The sequence below is a fragment of the Pelodiscus sinensis genome, chromosome 3 (assembly GCF_052426305.1).
Source record: "Pelodiscus sinensis isolate ZL-2025 chromosome 3, ASM5242630v1, whole genome shotgun sequence".
Lineage (NCBI taxonomy): Eukaryota > Metazoa > Chordata > Testudines > Trionychidae > Pelodiscus > Pelodiscus sinensis.
In genome coordinates, this window is record NC_143054.1 from 5090148 (window position 1) to 5117355 (window position 27208).

General features: G+C 43.5%; 1 protein-coding gene and 1 long non-coding RNA gene across 3 annotated transcripts in view; both read left to right on the top strand.

Moving 5' to 3' along the window:
* Positions 1-27208, top strand: part of XKR6 (XK related 6) — a 271546-nt gene that overhangs the window by 3875 nt on the left and 240463 nt on the right. The gene's annotated exons all lie outside the window — the stretch shown is intronic.
* The window catches only part of LOC102455392 (uncharacterized), a 66465-nt gene continuing 39823 nt past the window's right edge, over positions 567-27208 (top strand). The window contains exon 1 of one of the 2 annotated variants that reach the window (XR_003089657.3): positions 567-18326. This is a non-coding gene — a long non-coding RNA (uncharacterized LOC102455392). The remainder of the gene's footprint in view (positions 18327-27208) is intronic. The other variant, XR_003089651.3, reaches the window with a different exon arrangement.

Genomic DNA, 27208 nt, shown 5'->3' on the forward strand with positions numbered 1-27208 from the left:
GCTTGAGGAGAAGGGGGTCACCCCCCCAGATATTGGCAGAAAGGGCTTGAGGAGAAGGGGGGGTCACCCCCAGATATTGGGCAGAAAGGGCTTGAGGAGAAGGGGGGTCACCCCCCCAGATATTGGGCAGAAAGGGCTTGAGGAGAAGGGGGGTCACCCCCCCAGATATTGGGCAGAAAGGGCTTGAGGAGAAGGGGGGTCACCCCCCAGATATTGGGCAGAAAGAGCTTGAGGAGAAGGGGGGTCACTCTCTGACACTTATGGAGAAAGAGCTTTGGGGGTCACCCTCACACACTGGGGGGAAGGGCTTGAGGAGAAGGGGGGTCACCCCTACACACTGGTGGAGAAAGGGCTTGGGGGGGGTCACCCCCTCACACAAACATTGGAGGCCATGAGCAGATGCAGGTCACCCTCAACACCACACACTCTGCGGGAGAAGGCCTTGAGGAGGGGGGTTACCCCCACACACACTGGGGAGAAAAGGGTTGATGTCTCTCTCTGAGAGGGCTTGAGGAGAGGTTAGTTCCCCCACGTACACTGGGGGGGAGGAGTTAAGGAGAGGGGGGGTCACTCGCTGACACAGGGGAAGGGAGAGCTGGAGGAGAGGGGATCAACCCCCCCAGATACACTATGGGGATGGGCCTTGGGAAGAGGAGTCACGCCTAGACATGCACACAAGGCTAGCAGCAGGGAAGGAGCCAGGGAAGAAATGGGGAAGGTGTTGGCCCCTAATCTCGTGGGAATGATGGGGGTACGGGGGAATCCCATCCGTGGGAAGAGCTTTAGAGTGGAGGTCTCTGTACAGGGGAGGCAGAGAGGAGAGGATGGTCATGTGGAGTGGAGGTCATTCCCACACAGGGAGAACTCTGTTGGCTGGGTCCACAGGTCTAGGGGAGGAAGAATTGCTCCTGTGCTCAAGGGGGAATGTTCCATGGCATGTGGCTGGGATTAGGAAGTGAAACTGGTCAATCTATACCAAGGTTAATTCAGGGTATAGAGAGAAGTGGTGGACATGAAGTTTGAATGGGTGACTGTGTACTTAGGGGTTAGCTCATCTCTACCCCTAGAAAAACTTCTGAATATGGATTTGGGATGGAGGGCGGGGGGATGTTTACATCCTTACCTGCATTCAGGGTGAGCTGTTGGGCCATGGGTCTGCAGGGAAGAGGAGGGGAAGATACACCCATCCCCTGCCCCAGGAAGAGGGGAAAATGTAGTGAGATGTCCTGCATAAATCTTTGGTAATAGGAAAGAAACACCCCTTCAGTAGACATGGGGGGGATTGGGGATCTTTGAGGTAAGGGATTGGAGGTCAGAAATGAGATTTATTCCCTTGAGGAAAAACCATAAGGGAAGGTCTTCTTTGGGAAGGTAGGAAAGGATTTGCATGTCAAGAGGAGACAGGGAAAGGAAATAATTTCTAGGGATGGGGTGGAGGGATCTGGTTTGGGGATGAAATCTCCAGGATGACTTTGGAGACAAACATACCCCAAACAGATTTGGGAGGGAGCATGAAGGCATTCCATAGACTAAGCCTGTAAGTATGAACCCCACAGAGTTGAGATTCTGGGGAAAGAGGTGATCTAAGGATAACTGTACATAGAGCTCATTGAGCTCCAATGTTCTCTAGGACAATTCTATGTGCAGAAAGAAGAGACCTCAGAAGTGAGAGGGGACGAGATAGGCATCCCACAAACAATATTTGGGAAGGAGATTTGGAGGAAAAGGGGTGGTAGATAGGACAAACAAGTGGATTAATTTGGTCCATTTTCAAATATCTTCCGGGAGAATAAGCTAGACATATGGGAGAAAGCAACAATGAGACATTTTATATGATGGGGCATGGAAATCAAAGGGCGCCGCTAGCATTTTACGGGGTTAATTTTCTCCCTGCACTTGAAAGCTCCAGAATAAATCCTGGAGATAAGACATCAGATGGATTTTAGAGGATTGTAGTTTTGCTGGGACGGGTAGGGGGAGGAGGAAGCAGCCGGGCTGGCGAGGCAGAAGGAAAGGGTATTGAGGATGGTGTATGGGTAACTGAAGGGTTAACTTTGCTGCTAAATGAAATTTCTGAAAAAGTGGCTGAAGTTAAGATGGAGACAGCACGTTTCGGGGTGGGGGGAGAGCTTGATGTTCTTAGCGCAGGGCTCTTGAGGTAAAATGGAGATTGCACAGCAAAGATTGGGTGTTTTTTTTGAGGAGGGGTGCAGAGAGGAAATGTGTGGGAAGGTTGTGTGGAATTGCTACCTAGGAAAGAAGCTGGTAAAATCATGCAGTGCAGCAGAAAGCCTATTTGTTTGTCTTCTCAATGTCATTTGCACTTATTTAAAACCAATTCCCTCTCAACTTACTGATGGCCATGGGTATTTTTGAAGCCAACGCTGGGATGTGTGGTTGGGGATGTGTTGGAGGATAAAGAATCAGCTCACAAACCTTTCAGCCTCCTCCTGTCAGCTGTTATCCCCAAATGCTGATCACAAAAGCCAAAGCAGCTTGATGCAGATACTCCTTTGGCAAACTGGGAGGAGGGGGGGGAGGTGTCATCATGCAGCCACACAAAATAAGTGATTACCTATTAACCACTGTGCAAATCTGCACTGGCAAAACCAAACCCACAACGCATTTGAATGGACAGCTCGGGGGTGGGGGAAAACCTATGCTGCTTACGTGCTCTGGTGTGTGTGCATGGGAGAGACGTGTGTCTTTTATGAAGAAAAGAGGCTTAAGTTGCCTGGAGTAAGCGCTGACTCTTCACTGCAGAGGAGGATTTCAGCGCTGGGAATGTGCAGATCTGGCATTGCTGACACAGGGAATGAAAAGGGGCTCTCCAGAGCAAGTCACGTTAACTGAAATAAGATCTCGCTGTGATCCTGACTGTGACCTGAATTGCATTCAGATCTTGCTAAACCGGGCAGTGGGAGTGCAGCTGGATCTCTGGGTCTGGTTTAAGAAAGCTGAGATGGTTATGATTGAAGGAATTTGTGGACTAACCATTGTGACTATTTCAAAGGTGTTCTTCTGTTTCTGCCATGGCTGTTGTGACTGTCATGAAAATTAATCTTGAATGCAGTGATCGGACTAATTCTGGAAAGCACTGTTTTAACAGTACTTGCCTGCAGCTAAATCATTTCATGCTGGTAAGAAGTTTAAGTGATGGAGGGAGACAACTTTGAATGATGTACGATCAGCATGTGATGCACCGGGCTTAGGTTCTGTCATAAAAATGGATATGAACTGTGCAAATGTGTAGTAAGACCAACATTATATATTGTGCAGAAACGATCTTTTACCCTACAACTGGAGGCAAAATTGTGGAGGATAGATACAGCAGGACTGAATTGCATAGCTCTTTCTTGGTGAATGTCACGTTTGTATTTAATGTTTGGGGATCAAATATGGTTTGTGATCCTGTAGGGGCTTCCTTTTCTAAACGTTGGTGAGACTTGCAAATAAAGATTCATAGCTTGCATTTCTACAGCAGGAATACAAGCTTCTACTAGAAGTAATACATCGGTTTTTGGGGCAGGCATCAGAGCGTTAATATCTCCATCATTTATTGGAATTGTGTAAGCAATATCTAGCAGTTTCAGTGCAAATGAGTTAAGTGAGGGGGTTTTGGGTTTTGCCCCTTATGTTTGTGCAAGTACAAAAATACCAATCACATACAGAATTTAGGCTTTGCCGAGAGTGTGAGACAGATTCAAGTGTTGCTGAGAGATGGGTTAATTTGTATTTCCAGATTCAATCAGTTTGCTTTTGCTATTATTTTTATTTTCCCAGTCATTGCACATGCAAGATGGTTTAAAGTACATGTACTCGCGTACCTATTTCTACCTCATTTTAACAGTCTCTAGTTTTTAATTTTATTTTAATTTACGTTTCGTCCAAACTGTCAAAGTAAAGGATATCAGACATGCATATTCTCCTCTTTTGTGCTTCAGTACTACAAAACTGCAGAAGGGATATTCACTAAGGGAGAATGTTGCAGTACTGGTGGTGTTGCTTGAACTAGACTGGAGGCAGGGCTGCCTTTTAAGCATGCCAGGACTGTTGCTTCCACTGAAGTAATTTATCTGTGTAAATTAAGGGATGGACATTTTGACTTAAAAGATGTAGTGTCTGGGCTAACTAGCTGTATTACAAAAATGATATTGTTGATTTATTCTTTCTAATCACTGTTGCAAGTAGGTTAGTGGGTTGTGATTGCTTTCCTTAAAATATACAAAGTTTGGAGTGTGAATTGTTACCTTGTGTAGCATCATACTAGTAGGTTATATCTAGGAATGTACCACTAAAAACCAGTGGAATAATAGTAACCTGAGCCTGATGGGTCTACAATGAAAGGTGATGATCAGTTGAAAATCCTATTCTTTTGTATCTCAGAAGTTCTCAGGAATATTTCCATACATGTAATGCATCCCAATCTGTTTTAAAAACAAGAACTGTAAATGTACGTGTCCTGAAGAAAGCAGAGTGTAAGAAAACCTTGTAGTCCCGTTTCCCTTGATATTAAAGCATTTAGACTCTACATGTGTTCTGTAATCCCTACAAGCAAGGTAAAGACTCGACTGTTTTTTTCACTAGTTGATGTACCAAATGTGGGAAATGCCCGTATTTTAAAGAAGGTTGTGTGGGATATGGAAAGATAAATATTTGCATAATTGTCAAACCAATCTATCAAGGAGCTAAGTTTCTGCTGCAACAGTTTGCTTGAATGGAATATTTGCTGTTAAACAATCATTTATTGTACACACATTTAGTTACATCAGAGAATTTTGTGCTAGAGTTAATAGTGTGATTTAAACATTCACTGTAGTCAAGATAATTTAAAAACACTTCTCATTCAGTGTATGTTGGCAACTCCTAGACCATGTCTAGGTAATTTAAGATTGGAAGATATTTATCTGTCAAACAACTGGGTAGCTGGAAGTATCCATCCATGAATCTTGTCAGACTCTTCTGTCTCGGGTACTGAGATTTCTAGACACTTTCTGCACATTTGCTGTCTCTTCTGGCAGACTTACATACTTTTCTACTTTTCTGGTTAGTTTGTCTGGCAGCTGAGTTCTTCCTCTTTAGGAATAAGCTGTGAAAACTTGGCTGTAGCATAGAGTTCTGTCAGGCTCTGAAAATGCCTGACAAAGGGAAGAAGCACCAAGTCAATGACAATGCTATGACAAGCAGAGATGCACATAAAACCAAATATTGCAGAGAATTTCTCTCTGCTTCCATTTACTCAAAATTGCAAAGGACCCCTGTGTGAGTGCTCTACAGAAGAAAATTCTGAACACCTGCTTCCAATACAGGATAGTATAGAGTCTCTCACCCTAAGGAATCTCTGGCTGTAGACATCATTCACATTGAACAGCACAAAAGATATTAGTGTTGGTATAGAGGGCACCTAGGCTTAAAAAGTGAACTAATCACCTGAGCAAAAGGAGACTCTCCATTAGCCATTAGCTGGTAGTGAGGCTTACTGCCTTGTTGTGGGTTACCCACTAGAGGGGGGTCAAATCACAGATGTTGAAGCAGATCTGAAGATGCTGGTAAGAGTTTTCCCTAACCTTTTCAAAGGATAGACTGCACCTTTGCAGTGTGTTCTGGACTACCTCCCCTCCCACACAATCCTATAACATCTCTTTGGCAGTACTGTAACTTACACATGTGGGGGAAAAAAAACACGGGTGGGTGGATGGGGTGTGTATGGAGGAAGTACTCATTCATTGCAGCTATACTTTCTATTAGTGATAGAAATGTAGCTGGGTTAGTCTGGTGTTTCATACTTTCTATTAATGCAGTTTAGCAGCTGGTGAATAAATAGGACCAGTGCCTTATCACCAAGTGAGTGACCTTGGTGTGCTGGTGTTTCAGGGACCACCTTTTAGGAACCTGTGCACTAGATACTTTGGAGTTTGTAAAAGTCTTCAGCAGTGGCCTAACTCTGTTCCTGTTAAGTCAACAGGGACGCTGTGGATTTCAGTGGGAGCAGAATTAGACCGGTGCTCTGGGTACCTCTAATCCCCCCCCCCCCCCAAGTATTTGTAAGAATTGTTTGGAAGTCTTACACTCTGGCTCCTGCAGGTGAAGCTCCTTCTGCACTACACGTCATTTATGTCAAATACCTGTTAACAATGCAAAGGACTTTAAATGCTTACTAAAATCCCTCTTTTAGTTGCTCAAGTTTCACTGGAATCTGCCATACACAGTTTTTTAGGGTAGACAAGACCAGTTTGTTGTATAAATAGAAAATAGTTTTTCTTGGAGGGGGGGGGGGGGAAGGGGAGAGGATACTTTACGAGTTTCCTTGCACATCATAGAGAAGCACAAATAAAAGGGAATAAGTCTATATTTTTCCTCTTTTCAGATCACCTTTAAATTGGTTCTTGGTTGCATTGAACGTATTGCGTTCCTTTACATTTTTGCTTTGGTCTTCCTGCACTGTCGATGTATCAGCACATAGACTGCCACTCGAGAGAGCTCTACTTAAGTGAAGTGATTTTTGATAGAACTGACTCTAATAAATATCTCATTGGAGGCAAGAGACCTCATTCAAAAGAAGCAATTTGTTGTTTTGAACCTATCCTAAAGAAAAGACAAATTGTACTGGGCAAGATGGTGAAGGTATAGTGTGAAGAAATCCTAATACCTCAATTACCTTATTTTCCTCGAATCCTGACTTGATTTTTAGCGGCTATCGTCTTGAGAAATAGAGGTAGAAACTAAAGCTTTATCTCACTGGAAAGCATTTCGCTGGTGTCAAGTATTAATCTAATTAGCAGTTCATGATATAGAAAAGGATAGATCGTGCTTGAATTAAAGGGGAAGGTGACAAAGGAGCAGGTCTAGAATAGTAACTGTCTAATGATCCACTGTCTAGTGATCTTCCATGATTAGAAACCGTTTTCAAGCCTAGCACTGATTTATTTTTTCCCCAAGACCAACAAGAATTTTCCAGAACTGCCTAGCCCATTAAAATGTACTGACTTTGGTTCCATGTGAAAGTGGAATCAATAAATCAAAGATTCCCCTTTATTGCATATTGTTGGATGGATCCACTCAAATTCAGATCAATAGCCATCTGACAAGGTTGCTAGAAGGCGATTGTGGTAGGAGGCTTGGAAGACAGGTGGTTACTCTGAATAACAAGCAGCATTTTACAAAATTTTCTGAGGTGAAGGCAGTTTGGGAAAACCCTAGAACAAACCGTTCCAGAAGCAGTTTAAAAAAAAAAAGCTTGTTTTTTTCAAATAAAATGTACACAAATAAGAACGAGGCACGAATATGTACAAACGAGCAGAGTTTCAGAAAGTTTTAGAAGGAAAAGGGTGCCGTTGAGTAGGAAGACCTACACAGGAATCCAGGATACAGCTTCTTAATAAAATTAGTGTAGCTACCACCTGTGCACTGACCATTACATTTTTAATATGCATATATTTGACCTGATCGAGTGTGTGTATATGTACACTGATACTGTGTTCATTGTTTCAGTGGCGATAGATGTATGATTGCTGGTATTGCATAGAGCTGTGGAACCTAACTGAGGTGAGAGTACCAAAATCTGTACATAAGACGGATTCTGCTCAAGCAATTTGCATAATAGACAGAGAAGGCAGGAAGGAAGTGTTAATGCTTCTCCCTCCCTTTTAACAGAGCAGGAAATGAGGCACAAAGATTGAGGGACATATTGAGAGCCCCTTATTCCCACTGACGTCTGGGATTTAGTGCTCACTAGTGGAAGTAAATGTTCAAGACGGAAGGTATGGCAGTGGGATGGGAAATTCTTATTTGAACCATAAGACTATCTTTCCTCAGCATGTGTTCATGTGTTAGGTTGTCATCTCTGTTCTCAGAGTATGTTTCCAGACCTAAAGAAGAGCTTTGTGTAAACTCAAAAGTTGGTTTGTCACCACCATAAGTTGGTGCAGTAAAAAGTCTGTCTTTACCCACCTTGTATCCCTGTTCTATGCAGTTCTACCAGTCATGTATGACGAGATTCCAGGGTGGACAGGTAAGATGCTGATTAGGGATGTTAAATATCGGTTAATTTAATAGTTGAGTAACCGCATGAATTCTTATTGGTTCGTCGTCTATTCTGTAGTCCCTGTGGGTGGGGCTGACAGCCAGTGTGCTCTGGCCTCACTCCTGAGGAGCCCCCTGCCACACTGCACAGTTGCCTCGTGGACAGGCTGCCTGACAGAGGCGGCAGCGTGTGGTGGCAGCAGCCCTTCTTTGTGGGGTGGCCTGAGCTCCTGGACCCGACGTGAGCTAGGACTAAGCTGGGCTGCCTGCTCGCTTGGCTCCTAATAACACTTTCAATACAAAGCCGCAGCAGGGGTAGGTAGGACTGTCGCAAGGTAGGACTTTGCTGGGCTGCTAAAAAATTTACTGGAGGGGTGCATGTGTCTGAGGGTGGGATGCGTGTAGTCTATAGCATTAACCTATAAGCTTTTGCTTATTGGTGAATCGACGACACTATTACATACCTGATGCTGAACTGATTGACACTGATTTTCACATGTCCCATGCAAATTTGCCCCTTTGACTTGCATTTCCCATCAGTGTCTTCTCATGGTCTGTTTGAACATTAGCTTTTGTAGGGGTTGGATGGAGGTTGGTTTGGTTGTTCTCCTGGGACAGGGTTGACTGAATACCTAAGATTTTTCTACAGTTAGATGGAGCACATGTGCATTCTGTGATGGAGGGTGGCTTCTTTCTTGCTCCACTCTTTCTCTAGGTATTCGTATATCTCAGTGCAGTGGTATCTAAATGCTTCATGATCATTAATGGATTTTACACTCCTGCCCCTCGGACTAGGAAGGCATCTCCTGTTACGGTGGGGGAATTGAGACATTGGGTAGATTGAATCTGTTGCTCCAGTGTCACACAGGAAATACGTGGCTGTCAGGAGTTTAAAGCTGCATCTTCTGAATCCCAGTGTACTGCCTCAGCCACTAAAAACCTTCTTCCTGCCACTCTGTAAGTACCTCCCCTCAGACCATTTCTACACTGGTGAAATTTGCCATAAAAATTCATCAGAACCAGCAGCATGTACCCATGAGGAGCTGCAGGATAGACAAGAAGCATGGAAGAAAAGCAAGTCGAATCAAAATCCTGGTGAAAACAGTGCTGCCTGCCAGCATCTTGTCTAGGCTGCTACTTCTACCAGTTCAGCTGAACTGGCACAAGAACTAGTGGCAAATTTTCTCCTCTAGGGCAATAGTGGGGTCAACTTCAGAAAAGTCGGCCTATTTGCCTTCCCACCAGGATGATGAAAGCTGGAGTTTGCACTTGTCTAAAACCAAATAATTGAACAGTCTCTCTGGAGTTAAAGGAGGGAGAGTTCTTGGGCTAGCTAGCGGTGGGAAGCTGAAAGATGGAGAGATTGTGTACTTTTTAAAACAAAGTGCTCAGACTGTGGGCATGATTGATAAAATTGTAGGCATGTTCTTGAGGGCAGGGAACTTGAGAGCATGTGTGTATGCATGGCATTGTGGGTCTCTATTCCTAACTGATACACACAGGATTCACTAATGTCTATCTCTTCTGATAGAATTATGTTTTGTGGAAAGACTTGTACTGTGTAGCTCTCTCCACTTCTTCCATGCTGGTAGGAAATGGGGGAATGTTACCCTTTTTCAGCTGGGTTCCCCACTGCATCTATGAACAAATGTGTGGGATTTTGCCTGCCATTCCAGACTCATACGCAGCAGTAGTCAGACATCTCAGGAACGGCGCGAGGTTGGCATTGGAATTTATCCCAGTTATGTCAAAGCCAAGAAAAAGAGCAACAGAGGCTGATAGTGTTGAAGTAAAACGTGTTGTAAGCAGAAGGCATTTGAAAATATGAACAATCTGGCATAAAGTGAGTAGTGGGAGGTGTTCCAGAAAAGGAGAAAGTAGTTTAAAAATGTAACTTAAAAAAAAAACCCTGAATCTTGAATGCCAGAGAATATTTCAGTTAGTTTTGTCAATATTTACAATGGAATTGTGAACGTATTCTTGTGGACGAAGTCTCAGATGGAATCCAGAGACTAAAGTAATTGGCAGGATACCATAAATAAGTACTGTATCACATTTCCCTTTGTGCCAGGGAGGAATTTGGTTGTACTCCGAGAATAATTAAAAGAAGGGAGTGTAGCCTGTTAGAGCACAGGGCAGGGAGTAAGGCATTCTGTTCCGTCTGTCCCGGCTCTCACGTTGACTTGCTATGTGGTCTTGGGTAAACGAATCCTTTTCTGATCTATAATTTGAATAAAATGACAACTTTGTATGTTCCTTCTCAAGAGAATTTTATCTGGTGTTCAGGGAGCAGAAATTGGACCTACACCTCTTCCCTTTGTGTTGCTGACTAACCTAAATAAATTCCAGAGATCAAAGGTCAAGCTCTCAAATTTAGGGATATACCCTATTATTTGTATGCACCTACTCACACCCTGCCCCCCATACACCTGATTTTCATGCATAAGAAAAGTGCACATGTGTGTGGCTAAATTTGGTATCCATCCTCTGCATACCTCATTCCCGGAGGAGAGAAAATTAATAGTTTTATAATCAGTGCTATTTTAAAGAGCATTTGTGAAGTCAGCAGGGGATAGGAAGGAAGAGAGACCCTCACTTAAAACAAAATTAAATGAACCATCTGGATTTGTATTAAAGCATTAAGCCACACACAGCTTTGTATCCTAGCTCTACAATATTTTGAGGCCCTTTATGGTTTGAATGGAGTGATAAAATGGAGCCTGCAATTACAGTAATTCTTTCTAATTGAATATTTTGATTTTACTTTCTCTTTTTAAAACACACCTGTGTAACTGCTAACGTTCATAAAGCTGCAGGAATATGTGTTTCCTCTTTTGGGTGATCCATATAAATATACTTCTCGTTGGATGGACATGCATTTCACTTCTTTATTTGCTGGAAGTGCTGCCCTAGGACAACTACTTTAGAAAGTGGTGGACAATAAGCTTTCTCTGCTCATTTCACTGTGCTGCCATTATCAGTAGGCAATATTAGTTTGCCATCTGGTGTGGAGGGGAGTGCTGGGCTGTGGATTAAATGCTTTGAGTCCTTGTGTGTGGGCATGAGGAGATTTGTCAGGTACCTTTTTAATTAATTGATTGTCCATGCAGGGCTAGTCCTTGACAGCTTCAGCCATTTATTTATCCACAGGCCATGTTCCATGCAGGCAGACAAGATCACTGCCACACAGACTGTGTTTGGGGATGCAGATATCCAAAGGACATTCTCGGTCTTGCTTGAACAAAGCTTTGGTAAAGGTGAAGAGTTAGAGTAGGAACTACAGCAGAGGTGGGGAACACTTTTTGGGTCAGGGACAGAAAAAAAATCAGTCTGGGACCGCACATGAGTGAGAAACAATCAAAACCTCTCTCTGATGTGGCCCTGGATTGAAAAAGAAAGACACTCCCCACGTTCCTCTCACACCAGAGCCTAGGGGGCCCAAGCTAGTAGATTTTGTGTGCTCCAGCCTTGCAGAGGGTGGGAGGGCTGGGGTGCTGTGGGGAGAGCCCTGAGACCAGATCCAAGCTAGCCAGGGGCTGCATCTGGCCACCGGGCCCTAGGTTCCCCACCCCTGCACTATAGTCTCCCATGGTCTGTTTTAAATGTATTTAATTCACAAATTCAGTGAGAAGCTCTTAATTTATTCAGTATTGTGTTTTGCGTTAATTAGCAATCAGGCACCTGTGAAAAGTTAAAAGGCCGATCCTCCGCTGATGTAAATCGACATAGATCAGTTGCAGTCAACAGAAACGCACCCACTAAGGATTTGGCTCGAATGTGTCTGTAGATGTGGAATTTAATCTTAGAGTAGTGAAAGGAGAAGGGTAGGGAGTGGGAGGAGAGGGTTGCGATTAATAATTGTAGTATTGGATATTGATTATTGGGTTTTGGAAAACCATTTTTAATAACATAAATAAAAACTTGTAAATTCATACTTTCTGTTCAAGCATCAAATAGAAAAATTCAGGCTAATGGACATACTTGTATATTCTCTATACTGAATTCTTTATTTAAAGAGAATTTTACTTATTTGTACTGATATTTATTTCATACACCAGTGATTGGATGCTGTCAGTTTTACACTTGTAGCTGTCTTGTAGTCCATTGGCTTTCAAACTGTGGTCCTCAGACCATTGCAGGTGTGTAGCCTATCTTTTCAGAAATCTAAAGAGATCTCTACAGCCATTTAAAAACTTTTAGGGGTCTACAAATGGTTGGACTTCTAATCCAGGAAACTGCTTCCTACAGTTGTCTTTCATCCGGTATTGCTGGTGGGTGGCTGCTATTTGAAAGCACAGCACTGTAATTCATTTATTAATAATGAGAAATAGAAATAATTTGGAGCCGCGCAAGCACTAACAACAAAAATGGATCCACCTTACTCCCGGATGAACCTGACTTGTAGTTGTCCTATTCTAAGGAAGGAAAAGTGTCAACGTGCTGCTCTTCTAACTTCAGTTACAAGGCAAGACATTGTTTCTTTTCCCGGTGTTTGCAGCATGATGGGGAACCATTCTTCCTCCCTTCATTGTTTAGAAAACAACCAAGAGTGAGCAGGGAGAGGGAAGCAGTAGTATACTTATTGCTCTGCAAGAGTATTTACTGATCACGTGTATGTACTGTATTGGATCAGTAGATGTTAGGATCAGGGTGTTTTGGGGTTTTTTCTTTCATTCTTTGTCACATCTACAAATGTCTTTTATTGAAAGGACATAATGGATTACATATACCATTATTTTCTGAGGAGGACATGGTTTTTTTTTCTTGGTAAAGGTGAGGAGTCACAGAGTAGGGACATTCGGAGACAATAGCTATTTAATCAATCTTTATTTCAGTCTGTTCTTGACACTCAGGGTAATGGGCCTGTGTTTTTGATGCTAAGAAAAGGATTGTAGCCTCGGTCTGCTGCAGGCCAAGGCTTGCCACAGATAGAGGCTGCTCCAAGGGATGCAGAGCAGCCTCTGTCTGCAGGGAGCTCAGATCCCATCTGCAGACAAGGGGCTGCTGCCACCCTGAGGTGGGGGCGGCAGGCAGCCAGTTTGCGCTGGGAGCTGGTTTTTAAACTGGCTCCCCTTGCGGACAGGTTCCTGCCTGCCACCCCACTCTGCTGCCTCTATCAGTGGCAGCAGCGCAGTGTAGCGGGGCCTCTGGCAGTGGGGCTGGGAGTGCACTGACTGCCGCCCCCTTCCCCAGGGACTATCGAATAGTTGTGTAACCACTAAGAATTCATGTGATTACATGACTAGTAGGTTACATGACCTCTAACATCCCTAGTATTCTTCTCACAAATGAAACTGAAATCTTTAATTCATAATCTAAGCTCATCAGACCCCTTCCATTCAAGATATTCCCTTGAACAATAGGAATTTCTTAATCCCTACCTATTAAAACACCCTACAGAAAACTCCTAGTGCCAGATACTCAACTGTTGTAACTTAACTTTATTTACAACAGCTCGTTTTGTACCTCAAGATAGCGGCAGAACATTTGGAAACTCTGGCGAGGAAATTATTTTTACTCCAGTTTTGGTTTAATCTTCTTTAGTTTTAAGGACAGGGTATGTGTTGTCTGTTGACATATGCTTTTTAATGTGGCTTATTGCAATCTGTTGTCATTGCTCAGCTTTGATAAAACAGATGGATAGTCTTGCATTCTACTCCGTAGTTGATCCTTTTTATAAGATCTTCGGATCCAAATTTATCTTACTGCTAGCGTGAGTGTCAAAATGACACCAGTATCAACCACTAGTGTCTTTGTTGGCTGAATTACATAAACTTTGTGTGTGAGTTTAAGTTCAGCATGTGATTGCAAGAAAAATTCGTCTTTAGATTTCTTCCCCTCAACCCTAATTCCCTCCCATCAGCTCAAATGTGCCTCAGCTTCTGCACGGTGCCTCTTTTCTCCTCATGCCGGTGGAAAATTGCTACTGTTCAGAAATGTAGCTGTCATAACACTAGATGTTTTCTTCCTTTATAAAGTACAACTGAGGAGGACTGAAGGAAGGGAAAGAATAACAGTGGAAAGAGGCTGGAACGCTGGCAGGGAGGGCTTGGTGAGGAGAGAAACTGACAAGGCTATTAGGAAATATACTTTTCACTACTACACTGTTTTGTCATAAAATTCTAGATGGCAACACTACTAGATCTGTGAGGAAATTATTTTTTTAACCTCAGCTATTTATGAATTTTCTTTTAGTTGTGTTAGAGATGGACTTGAGAAACAAAGTTGAGATCCGGATTTGAGCGTTCCTGATGTCCGGAAGGGAATTGAGGATGGCTTTTTTTCTGGACCAATCCTCATAATTAAGACTAGGGATGTAAAATCCTAGTTAATCAGCTAACCGGCTAAACATTCGTTTAGTTTAAAGTGGGATCCAGATGAGAGCGGGTCCCTTGCGGGACTGGAGCAGCCTCCTGGCCACAGCAGGCAGGGAGCTGTTCCAACCCCCACTGCTTACCGGTTAACCGGAACATCCCTAATTAAGACTTAGTTGAATTTTTGTTTCTAGCTATGTTATCAAGGTAAACGAGAATCCCCAAGCACATCCACCTCACTGAACACACTTAGGAGGTAGAACACTTGCTGGTGCTCTGATGCAGTGATGAGTGATAATACTGCATGTGATAAATCAACTGTGTTACGCTTGCAGCAGGGTGCCACAGTTGCCAAAAGATGATCCTGTTGATTTGTAGGTACTATGCAGTGTCAGCTGGTTTTAGCCTAATTAGATTAGGCCTTTGAACCCATTGTCTCTTTACTTTTAAATCATGCTGTTGAGGTCTTGAATAATAAAACTTAAAAGTAAAATCTGTACTACAGAAACACAAAATTCAGGATGCTGAGTGGAACTTCAGGGAAATTAGGCAAAGTAATAAATTCTGTATTTAATCTTTTATCACAGTGTTGGCATGAGACCACTTCATTTTACTACCTGAACAGTAAATAAGAATAAGTTAGTGTTTGAAATATTAAAACAACTGATATCCGGTGGTAGCTGATATGATCCTCCTTTTAACGGTTGTTGATCCCATCCACGTAATAGCAATCATATTTTGTATGTCTGGAATTTAAATACTATCAGCTGTTTCAGATTAAAAGTAATCATTGGTTTGCAATTCAGTTATCTAGCAGGTGCATCTATCCAGCATTTAAGATGTTTGTAGTTTTGCTGAAACTGTAATGGACGCATGAAAATCTTGATAGTAAGTTCATATACTTTGGGCCATATTGGAACTTTGACTTCAATGGTACTATGCTCACAAGTGAACCCCTGGGGAATTAGCTTGTCACTCAGTTCTTGATGATAATAGTTCATATCTTGGGACCTTGCAGGAAGATCTGCAAAGGCTTTAACAGTTCCAAAAATAGGATTAAAGATTTTCTTCTTATATTGGTGCTCTACCCTGATAACCTGCTACTTACTCAACTAGTCCCTCAATTGATATGCCTCAAAACACCACCCACATTGCTAAGAACGGCCATACAGGATCAGAGCAAAGGTCACCTAGCCCAGTGTCCTGTCTCCCAACTGCGGCCAATGCCAGGTGCCCCAGAGGGAGTGAACAGAACAGGGAATCAAATGATCCATCCCCTGTTGCCTGTTCCCAGCTTCTGACAGAGGCGAGGGACACCCTCCCTACCCATCCTGGCTAATAGCCATTGATGGACTTAACCTCCATTAATTTATCTAGTTCTTTCTTGAACCCTGGTCTTTAACTGTTTATGCACAGATTCTTTTTACTGTGTTGGGAGTTTAATAAATCTGTTTACAAAAATAGATCTTATGGGGTTTGTCTTGTTGCAAATTTGGGGCTTCGTTAATGGCTCTTGGGGTTTTTTCCCCTCTTGTTTACACTAGGGATGCAAGCGAGTAGCGGACTACCCGGTAAGCCTAGGCTTATTGGGTAGTCGAGTCACTACTTGACTAGTTGCTTCTTCACCCCGCCCCCTTGCTGCCTCTTATCAGAAGCAGCAAGGCTGGGGAGCAGGAGCCAGTGCTGGAGAGAGTCAGCTTAAAAGCCAGTTCACCCCCCAGCGTCATCTCTGCGGGGTGGGTGGGGGGGGAGAGCAGATGTGGCTGGCTCACGTCTGGTCCCAGACACTGCACTTCTGCTTTTTAAATGTAGTAGGAGCTGCCAGGCTTACTACATTTAAAAGGCAGGGCCACAGCAGGGTTGGCACTCAGCGTTGGGAGCTAATCCCACTGTGGCTCTGCAGTTTGCGGCTCTGCTGGTTTCCCCCCTTATTAGCTAATGGAGTAGTAGATGTAAATTCCATCCACTACTCAATTAGCTGATTAAATGCAGTTTAACATCTTTGGCTTATGCTTTGCCTGAAATTGGTTGAAATTCCTTTTTTTAATTACGCAAGGCTTGTTCACTCACATTCCACAGTAATGGGCTAGGGTTTCCAGGCAGCGTATTAAATTCTTGAGTGGTGTGGTCAGGCCCGCCAACAAGGGTGGAGGCTGTCAGCACCCCTCAGTGTGGGCAGTGTTCCCTGTCAGCTGATTGCCTGCGTGGCCACCCAGGAGGTTGGTTAGCCTGCCCACAGCCAGCAGCATGTCTCCTGGTGGTGCGCATCTCTGTGCGCACAGGGCTGGCCTTAGGCCAATTCCCCCAATTCCCTGGCATGGGGCCCTGCGCCCAGAGAAGCAATGCATGTGCTGTGCGCTGGGAGCACTATGCTTGTGCAGCCCCCCCCAGGTGCACAATGCATGCGTTGACGTCCTGGGCGCATGCGCCGTGCGCCCGGGGGGAGGGGCACGGCGCATGCGTAGGCCTCCGGGCACACAGTGAACGCGTTGTGACGTCTGGGCTGCATGTGCCATGCCGCCCGGGGCCCTGCGCATGTGCGGCCCTGCATTCAGTAGAGCTGGCCCTGTGTGCACATGAAGTTTATTCTGCACATGGATAGAAAATATTAGTGGGAATGTTGCGTGTGGGTGGATTAATGTGACCATTTTAATGGATCTATAAATGTAGTCTGAGGATTGGACACTTGGCTAGTTTTACCCTGAACATTAACTAGTGCTTAGAGCAGGGAGTCAGGAATTCTAGGGCCAGTTCTGTACTACAGGGGGTGGTTGGCTTAAGGTATGCAATTCCAGCTACATAAATAACATAGTTGAGTTGATGTACTTTAAGCTAAATTTTACCATTCCCATGGCAGGAGGTCGGGAGAAATGCAGCATTTGACTCCCCTTACTCATGACAGTGAGGAGTACTGATGTTGCCAAGGGTGCCCTCAGAGTCCTTACCTCATCAATGTCAGTCTTCCCACAAGTCTAGATGTGGTCTACCTTCCGTTTCTGACACTTCCACTGATTTGTAAGTCCAGGAGTAGAAACATTAGATACTAGCAATATTAGTGTATAGTTGTGTAAATGATTAAGTGATAAGCCTGGGCTTATTGGTTATCCAAACGACTACACGCATTCCCTCCCCCTTGCTTCCTCAGTATGAGAGGCAGCAAGGGGGGAGGCAGGAGCCAGTGCCCATGGGGAGTTGGTTAAGCTGGCTCCCCCCAAACACTGGATCCCACAGAGCCGCCTGCCCCTACCCCTGCTCTGCTGCCTGTCTCAGAGGCTGCAGCACAGGCCGGGGGAGGCAGGATGCTGGAACAGCCCCTATCCACAGGGAGCTCAGGCCCCCTGTGGACAGAGGTTGCTTCCACCCCACTCCGCTGCCTCTGTATCAGAGGCAGCAGAGCAGGGTGGCAGGGGGCTCTCTGGGAGTGGGGCCAGGAGCACATTGGCTGCTAGCCCCGCACCTGGGGACCATCGAATAATTGTGTAACTGCTAAGATTTTGTGTGGTTACATGATGATTACATTAAACGATATCTAATGGATCCCTTTTGGACACCTCTAACAGCTGATGTTAAAGTAGAAGGACAAAAAGAGGGATATCAGGTTCTTTTAAGAGATTAGCACTTCTTTAAAAGCAAGTCTAGTCCTTTTTGCTCCTCTTCCCTTAAGCTCTTCCTCAGGGGTATTGTGTGAGAACTATGCTTAAAGTTCCAGTCTTTGGCGGCTGGATTCCATTTGGGATTGCCTGGCTCCTTGAGAACTCTCTCAAGCACTATGACCCTATGGGTTCTAGATCTCATTTGTGAAACTCCTCTGTCTTGTACATTTCAGCTAGCCTCTGCTTGGGAAAGAGAGAGGCTGCAGCAGACATACCAGAGTTGACTGCAGATTCAGGGAATCTTATTCAGCTGGTTCACATTCAGGAAGCTTTCTTTGCAATCCTGAGAGTATATAAATGTAGGTTCTCCAGGATCTTCTACCTCAAGCTTCTTCTGGTTTGTTAAAATTTCATATTCACCAATGGAATGGGGATGCACATCCAAGTAAAATTGGGCACATGTGCGCCGAGGAGCAGTGTTCTTTTTTTTCTTGCTAGGATATTTTATTTTAGGAGTTAGACAGTAACTAGCGATGATCATTCTTATTCAGATCACAGTGCTAAGTTTCTGCATACTATGTCATTATTTACAGAAGAAGTGTAATCCTCTATTTGGGGTACTTATTACTACTAAATAAGGAATTAAAATGCACGTGTCTGAGTTGCATATTTTGCCTGGAACTGACCCTTCTGATCAACAAAAGTTTTTTTTTTTTTTTTCCTCTTGATAATACTCTCCTTTGGGAATAGCATTAATTGGATATGTGAATTAATTGAAGACTAAACTTCATTAGTCTGCCATTGTGATTGCATTTATATTTTCTGTCCTAAGTCCTTAATGAAAACATCTGTTAGTCACTCAAAATAGAACTGTGCATTCTGAGGATCAATTTTATTGGCGTAAAACAGTGGATTATCCAAATTAAATTTAAACAGAAGACACCTTGACATACATTTATTTTCTTCTCCGTCACTTTTATTTTAAAGATGCAACAATTCAACAAAATTTTAAATTTGTGTTAACTGTAACTATAAGTCTGTATTCTTGTTTGCGCAGCAGGTAGTGGTCTGCAGCATCCTGCATAAATCCAAAGATTGTCTCTTTTTTTTTAGCATCACCAGTCTTTTTTTTGTTTTGTTCTTACATCGTTGCCTCCTGTGGAAGTCTCCCGTTTATTCTTTGGTTTTGGATAGGAAGTATTTTTGGCTTTTTTTCAGAAGTGGTGTTGGGATCAGTCCTAAGTGGTATTTGTTTGAACTCTCATCTGTCTGCAAACCTGGGATTTTCAAATGACTAGTACAGTGAATTGCCATATTCGTTATTTACTATCAGGTAGAATTTCTCCTATTTTGGGGCAGCTTATGTTTATAGTGTTCATAGAATTAGCTTGTGTAAAACAGGCCAATGGTAAAGTTGCCCTGTTTTGCCTAAGAGCTTTTTGCTTGTACTAAATAGATTCAGTATTGGTTTTGTAGGAAAAATTTACCAACTGATTCATCTTCCTTCTCCCAGCCAGGTCTGTTTAGCTCTCTGGATGGATGCTACGCCTTTGTGATTCATAAGTTTGCTAGACACTAGAAATCATGGCCTTAAAATAAACACTAGATTTATGCCTTATTACTGCAATTTGTAACCCGTTAGCCTTCCTCTTTGTCCTATGACTACAGGGGTGTTGCAAGGCCATTTCACTAATCCATGTGTGAAGAGAAAGAGTTGAACTCTGGAAGAGGCTCTCTAAGGTAACAACATTTATCAGCTCATTTCACAAAGGGAGGGAGTATGAGGAGGGAAAGAGAAGGAAAATATGTTGTCAATTAGAGTATGCATGGTAAATGAGGCTGATATAGTGGATTCTAAGTACTCTAAGTACCCAGTGCTTGGCTTTTTATGTCATTAGGGTGTGGAATGTAGCAGGCCATCCAGTTAATTGCAGGTGTCAAATTTGTAAATAAAATCAAGTTCTGCAGCTTCTCTCTCCAACTGGTTTTTGAAATTGCCTTGTAATAATATTGTCACCTTTAGATCCATTAGCGAGTACCCAGGCAAGTTAGCATGTTCCCCAGCAGGTTTCTCTGTCTTCAAGGGGTAGCTGAGTTAGTCTGTACAGGATAAACTTAAAAAACAGTCTCGTAGCACTTGATGTTTTGTTCGTCTTTCATCACCTATTAAACCATCTTGTTCATCTTTCAAGTGCTACATAATTCTTCCTTTTATTAAAACATGTAGATGGTATCATGAGCTTTTGTGGGCACGGCCCACTTCAGAACTTTCTGTGTTACCATTTGGAATATCTGATTTGTGTCCATTAATCGTTTGTTGTAGACTGTTCAGATTGGCCAATGCATATGGCAGAGGGGCATTGGTGGCACTTGATGGCGTAGAATCAGTGTTTCTCAATCTTTTTTATAAAGTACCCCTGTTTTTTTTAAAAAAAAAAAATTAGAATACCCTCAATTCCTACAGTTTTCAGACACAACATTTGTTTCTACTATTGCAACACATTTGTTTACACAACTTAATCGTAGCCGGGCGGGCAATGACATTTTTGGGTGTAAAAAGTACAAAAATAATAAAGCGCTGTAAAACTTAAAACAACTGAAATTTAGAGAACTGAATTTGATGTACCCCCCAAACTTTTCTCCAGTACCCCAAGGGTACTCATACCACTAGTTGAGAAACACTGGTGTAGATTACATTAGTGGATGTGCACTTATGAGCCAGCGATGCAGTAGCTGACATGCTAATGTCCTGTGATGTCGCTTGTATAGACGTGTGGACAGAGTTGGCACTGGAGGTGATTACGGGGGTGGATTGCTGGATGAGTATAATCGTGTGCTGCGTGGTTACTGGAAAGAATTTGTTTGAGGTTGCTGTCAGATAACCTCCTAATCTCAACTGCTAAATGAAGAATCTGAAGGTAAAATAGGAAAAAATCCCTGTGTGAGAGAAAGCAGTAAGCTGCATCCTCATGTATTACCAAGAGCTGTAACAACCAAAAAGAAATGTTTTCCCACGCTTCTTAAATCCTAGGCAACCAAACCTCTGTAACACAGGGTATGGCTACACTTGCCATTTAAAGCACAAAGAGTCCTTTTTTTGCGCAAAAACCACAGGAGCATCTATATCCGCTAATGAGTTTTGCAGAGAAACGCAGAGTGTCTACACTACCTAGCTTTAGGGACAAGGCTCTGCTAAAAGTTGGCGCCTGTGAATACTCCCCCTCTCCCAACGAGCGCTCCTGCTGCATTCAGACGCGCACTTGCCATTGCAAAACATTGTTGGTCATGGGGGTAAGGGAGAAGAAAGGGGGTTAAGCACTTGTGAACAACAAAAGCTGACTGAGCAAGTCTGTGGAGACAGCCTCAGAAACGTCACTGCAAACAGAAGACCACCTCCACGAGAGGCACAGTTCTTACTGGTGATATCTTTGTGGTGATGTGCAAGTGAAAACACATTCTTCCTCTTCACACAGCTTAACCTCTGGAGGGTGTTGCACATGACCTAGGTGACCACTCTGGCCAGTAGCACCATTGCTTTGATACTGGGTAAACAGACATCCGCCTCTCCCTCCATAAAACCCTGGAAAGCATACTCGTTTGAAAGCGCACAAACCAGTGCTTTTCTTTTACAAGTTTCTTAGCAGTGACATGGACAGCACAAAAGCTCTGCAAGTGTAGTTGTAGCCTACAACTTGCGTTTCTTTGCTTTGAGCTTCTTTAACACTTGTAAGACATTAAAGAGCAGACAACAGTTTGTGCAATAGCAAGTTACATTAATTGTCCAGTTCTCAAACGCTTCATTTGCTGCAAGAGTCACTTCTCTAATTCACTGACTGATGAGCGGATTACAGGAGCACAGACACCGGCAGCCTCCATGAAAGCAGCAACACCACTGAATGATGAGCAATAGAATCCAGAGGAGAAGACAGCAAGCAGGCGCGTTAAGATACTATTCCAACTTGACCCATGATGATTTCATCTTATCAGATGACAGAACTCTTGAAGAAACCGCAGGATCAGATCAGAAGCTGACAATGACTGTCTTTGCCAACTGATGCATGTCAGTACTCTTCAAATGGTCCACAGGGTGGATATGTAGCATATAAAAGGAAATATCGACTCTACAACACTGGATAAACACCTTAGATTTAAAGCAGCTTTCCATAATTCTACCTGTTCAGGAAGAGATATTTTAGTTTTTATTTCTTAATGGGTTAATAAGGTAATTTCAGCTTTTTTAAATCACAAACTCATAGACTCATAGACTTTAAGGTCAGAAGGGACCATTATGATCATCTAGTCTGACCCCCTGCACAGTGCAGGCCACAGAATCTCACCCACCCCTCCTAGAATAATCCTCTCGCCTATATCAAAGATATTGAAGCATTCAAATACTTTGAAGGACCCAACATCATGGCCAAGGGAACAGGGAGACTTTTATTTGTGCCAGTAAATGTTGATGATCATTCGTGTCTTTTGCATCTGATTAATATTATATTTTTCCAGTTTCTCATGGAGTTCAGGCAGAAATAGTTGATGCATCACCACTCTGGGAACTGGTATGGTTTGGGATTTTTTTGGTTTCCCTTTCCTCTAATCTGTTTAGATTCAGATTGTCCTGGTTCCCTTCCTTCTGGATGCTGATCACAGGTATGTTGCATTAAATCTCTAGTGCACTAATAGAATGCAAATATTTTATTTGTAATATTGTATTCTTTGGTGCCCCGTATAGTATTTTTGATGCACTATACTCCCAGATATATGAAAATGATTTTTTTTCTGATGAGAATAGTGGGGGGGGGGGGGGAATCTCCAAAGTCAGAACTTGAAAAAGGGAATTTTAGTCCTCCAAGGATTTTTCAGAATTGGGCAAAATTTTACCCATGCTCCTTGAACTTTTCCCCTCGTTCCAGTGTGACTAGGTGTATAAGTTTTAAGGCTCGAAATTCAGAACTGCTTGCATGGGCAGACATTGAGACACATTTGCTGGTGCTGCCATTCACTGGTCTTATAAATTCAAAGTGAAGTGGGAAGTTTTTTGAGGCAGTTAAACTTTGGACACATTATACTGTTCCGCCATCACTGAGGGAATTGAAGCCTACAGGAGATGCTTTACTTTTCCCACATAATGTGGGAAGATACATGCTTAAAAGTTAGTTGAGTGTAACAGAGTATTAAATTTAGCCTTGTTCCCAAATCCAGATAACCTAGGCATTGAGGGCCAAATTTCCACAGGGCATTGTTGCGCTGTTAATTTCAGTGAGGTAGTGCTGGCTAAGAATTTGACCCATAGATTTGGAAAGGAAAGGGAAAAAATCTTCAAGGTCAGCATCCTCACTTGAAAGACAGGAAACAGAGGCACAGAGGTGGACTTGGCCAAGGACAAATGAGGGAATCTGTAAAAACCAAAATTAGGACTCAGGAGGTGCTGATTTCTGCCCTGTGACTGGTCCTAAATATTCATTATAGACATTTTGTGGTGCTTTTTGCTGTAATATCCGAGCAGCTCAGATGAATTAATCAGCAGAATGACCCTGAGAGATAGGGAAGGATTTATCTCTACTTTGCAAAAAACCAGAGAGACAAATGAAGTCAAATGGCAACAATAAATCCTTAGCACTAGGTAATTTATGTTAAAACTAGTTAAACATTCTTTCATTGTTAAGTTTAGAAGTGAAAGAGGGAGTCCAATACCTGTTTCTTAATGAAGTATGTTCCTCTTTTCTCGTGCCAAATGGCCCACAGCTTATGTGGTTATGGCAGATAGCGGGGTTGGCAGAGGAATAGCTAAATCAGAGATCATATGCTAGTTATGGGGGGAAATTATCCTTAACCAGCTTTCATGTGTAAAGAGTGGTGTGTCCAGACATTCAAGCAGTGCTAATGGCCTTTGATTGACTGTTTTTGTTTTCTTCTTGTGCCGATGTTTAATCACTGTGATTAAAATGTTTAGCTGCCAGGGGGATACACAGTTTCAATTAGTAAACAAGCACATCCAAACAGATGGGGTGGGGACCATTAGTGTCTCCAGTTAGTTGGGGCCCATTGGAGTTTTACAGGAGGTGAGACTAAGGAGTTGAATGAGACGTGCAAGTTGCATGGGATGCTGTTACAACAAGTCAGAAGGATCCATTTGGACTAAAGATGAGTTCTCATGCAAGTAGGGAGTTGATTAGAGCAAGAAACAACTGTGATGCTGGTACTTGGCCTTGTCTATGCTAATCCCTGCCGTTGAGCTGCTTCAGTTACACAAATAGCATAGCTGAAATCGGCATGCTCACCGTGGTGTATTGTGCGCAGTAAGGTTGGTGGGGGCTGCTCTCCTGTGGATGTCAGCTATTCTTCTGATCCTGGTGGAGCACTATTGGCGATGGGAGAGCGCTCGGAGATCGATTTATCAAGTCTCAGCAGATGCGATAAATTGCCAGACGGTTGATCGACCATTGCAGTGTTGATCCCTGGCGTAGTGGAGAGAGGCCCTAAGGGACCAGCAGTTGGAAAAGCTATAGTTGTGAACACATCAAGTGTGAACTCGAACGCCATCATATCGTTTTTATAGTCACTCACTTGACCGGAGTTCTGATTTCTCCTGCAACTGCAGCAGTTACCATGGGTCTTACACATGAGCAAAGAACTAAAACTTAAAGCAAGATAGAGGTTCAAATTAGGCCACTTTACCAGTTCTTAGTTCTTCCTCATTTTTTCTGTGGTTTGTTTTTATTGCAGCAAAAGCCTTTTTCCTGGTAGGAACAAAACATGATTTGGGGGTGGAAATGATTTGCCATATGCCTGTGGATCAGGAGCAGGCTTTCCAGTTTCCTGTCTGAGCACCAGGCTTGTTAAATCTTCCATAACAGGAGTTTCAGGAGCCTTGCTGTCACACTGATGTTTTTCTTGCTTATGTCCAGTTCTTCAAAAACTTAGGTGACGTGCTCTGGGTGCCCAGCGCTGGTTGCTGCTGCCACTGCATGACGAGCTTTACGAGGTTGCTTATTCAGTGACTACAGTAACTTCTGAGCATGCTATGACCTTGAGGCACCCACGTGCTCCTGGTTTTGTGGCACTCTGGTGTGGCAGCCTGAAAATTATGGCAGCTTTGCATACATAACTAGTGTATTAAATATGAAAACAAGGGATTCTGTTAACCCGTAGCTCCTTGGTTGACATGAAACTGAATCTTTATTTTATGATGTCTCCTCACTTTCTGTTTTCGACATGCCAAAGATGTTTGCATCAACCACCCAGAATTGCATCATAGGAGTGGGTAGAGAGAAGCTAGAAGATTGGCTTCCTGGGAACAGACAATGAAGGCTGTGACACTGGCGGAGGAATACGACATAATTTGGGGAAAGCACATTAGCTAGGTACGAGGATCACCAGCTAACAAGGTTAAAAACAAAAGTCAGACCAAAGCGCCATCCAGTCCAGCGTCCTGTCTTCCAACAGTGGCCAATGCCAGATGCCCCTGAAGGAGTAAACAGAACAGGCAATCCATGGAGTGATCCCTCCCGTCACCCAATCCCAGTGTCAGGCAAAGAAAGGCTAAGGGTTACGCTCCTGCTCCATCCTGGCTAATAGCCATTTCAGGTGTCACCATCAGTTCAGAAGTGAGAAGGAAAGTTCACATCCTGTTCAGATCATGCAGGAGATCTTGGCCCCATTGAAGTCAGCAGGTGTTTCCAGTAGTGCTAGAATTGTACCTACTAGTTTGAGCCGTATTCCATCTCGGGAAGACCTCATGTATCGGTATACACAGACTTCATGTTTGAGGCTTTCTTCACAGCTGTAAGTGTTGAAAACATAAGCCCTAAGTTTTACCCCCCTTCCCCCCCCCCTCCTCCTCCTGGGCTGCTCTATCCCTGCTTTGCTATAAGGCTCTATTGCCACTCCACCCTCTCCCCTGGTGCCTGCCCTTGCTTTGCCTCTTTCTGCCGCCTTTCCTAAGGCCCTGCCCTTGCTCTCCCTCCCCAACAGCTCTGCTCGCTGCTGCCTGCCCTCCCCAGGCCTCTTCCCCAGCCCTAAAAGAGTTGTTCAGTTGCACCTTCAATCAGCTGTTGGGTGATGGCCTTGGTTAAGTGCTAGCGGGGCACTGTCCCGCAGCTGCAGCTGGTGGGGCTGGCGCACTGACAGAGTCCGCACCTATGGCTGAAAAACATGTTTGGTGTAAATAAAAACTTCACTTCTAGAGTTGGATTCTGAGGCTGTCAAATAGGTGACCAGGACAGTCAGCTGCATAGATTGGACGCCTTTTAAAAAGATCGTGCTGCAGAGTTCTGAATCAACAGTTGCCCAGCCAGAAAGTACATGCTTAATGAACTGAAAGGGGGTGAGCTCCTGATCCTGGTCTGATCCCTGGGCAAGGCTGCAGCTCCTGTGAAATCACATCTTTTCTCTCCATACTTTTATCTGTTTTCTACTTCCCAACATGTGTAAAGCTCAATGGTATGATCCCCCCTCGCCTCCCTCCCAGCATCACACAATGTCCAGCCTTGTCTTCATTGTTCTAGTATCTCTCTCAGCATGGCTACTAGTGCAGGTTGTCACACACAAAGAATTAGGGTCACTCCTTTGCTTCCCCTTTCTTTTTGCTCTCCTTGCTTGTTTTTCATCTCCCCTCGGTCCTTTCAGGACAAGTACTCCTGTGCATGTGTCTAGCCTAGATAGGGCTAATTAAAATTGATGCTGAATTTTCCTGAGGGTAGACCTTGGCAATTCCATGCTCCACTGCCACATCTTAAAGTGTGGCTTATCCAGCACTCCTGAAAGCAGGGGGAAAGGCACTGTTCAGACACATCAGTATGTAGCAAAATGTGTACAAATCACTAACTATAGTGACCATTGTTCCAAAGAAATCACCAATATTTTCTTTTGAGCATGTTGGGTTTTTTCAGAAACAACTGTATTATTATTATTATTATTATTATTGCCATAAAAATGCTGACCTATTTTATGTAACTCTTCAAACGTGATGTATTCATTTTGCAGGACTGAATAGCATTGCTCTGGCCAATTGTTCCACACAAGCAGTTTCCTGCATTCTCTGATATTGCTTCATAAAGATGTTTCCATGATGCTTGAGTCCGTGTGAATCCCAGTAAGGGCTAACTTCCCAAGAAGGCAGCTATTAATGCCAGACTTGGCAGGTTTTGTTTAGTAGACATTAGATAAGACTCCAGATAATTTAAATCCAGAAAATAATAAGCACCTGAGCTGGTGGAGGTATTCCTGGCTGGCACGTTTCTGTAGACCCATGTTCTGTGAATTGATTTGCCCATCGAT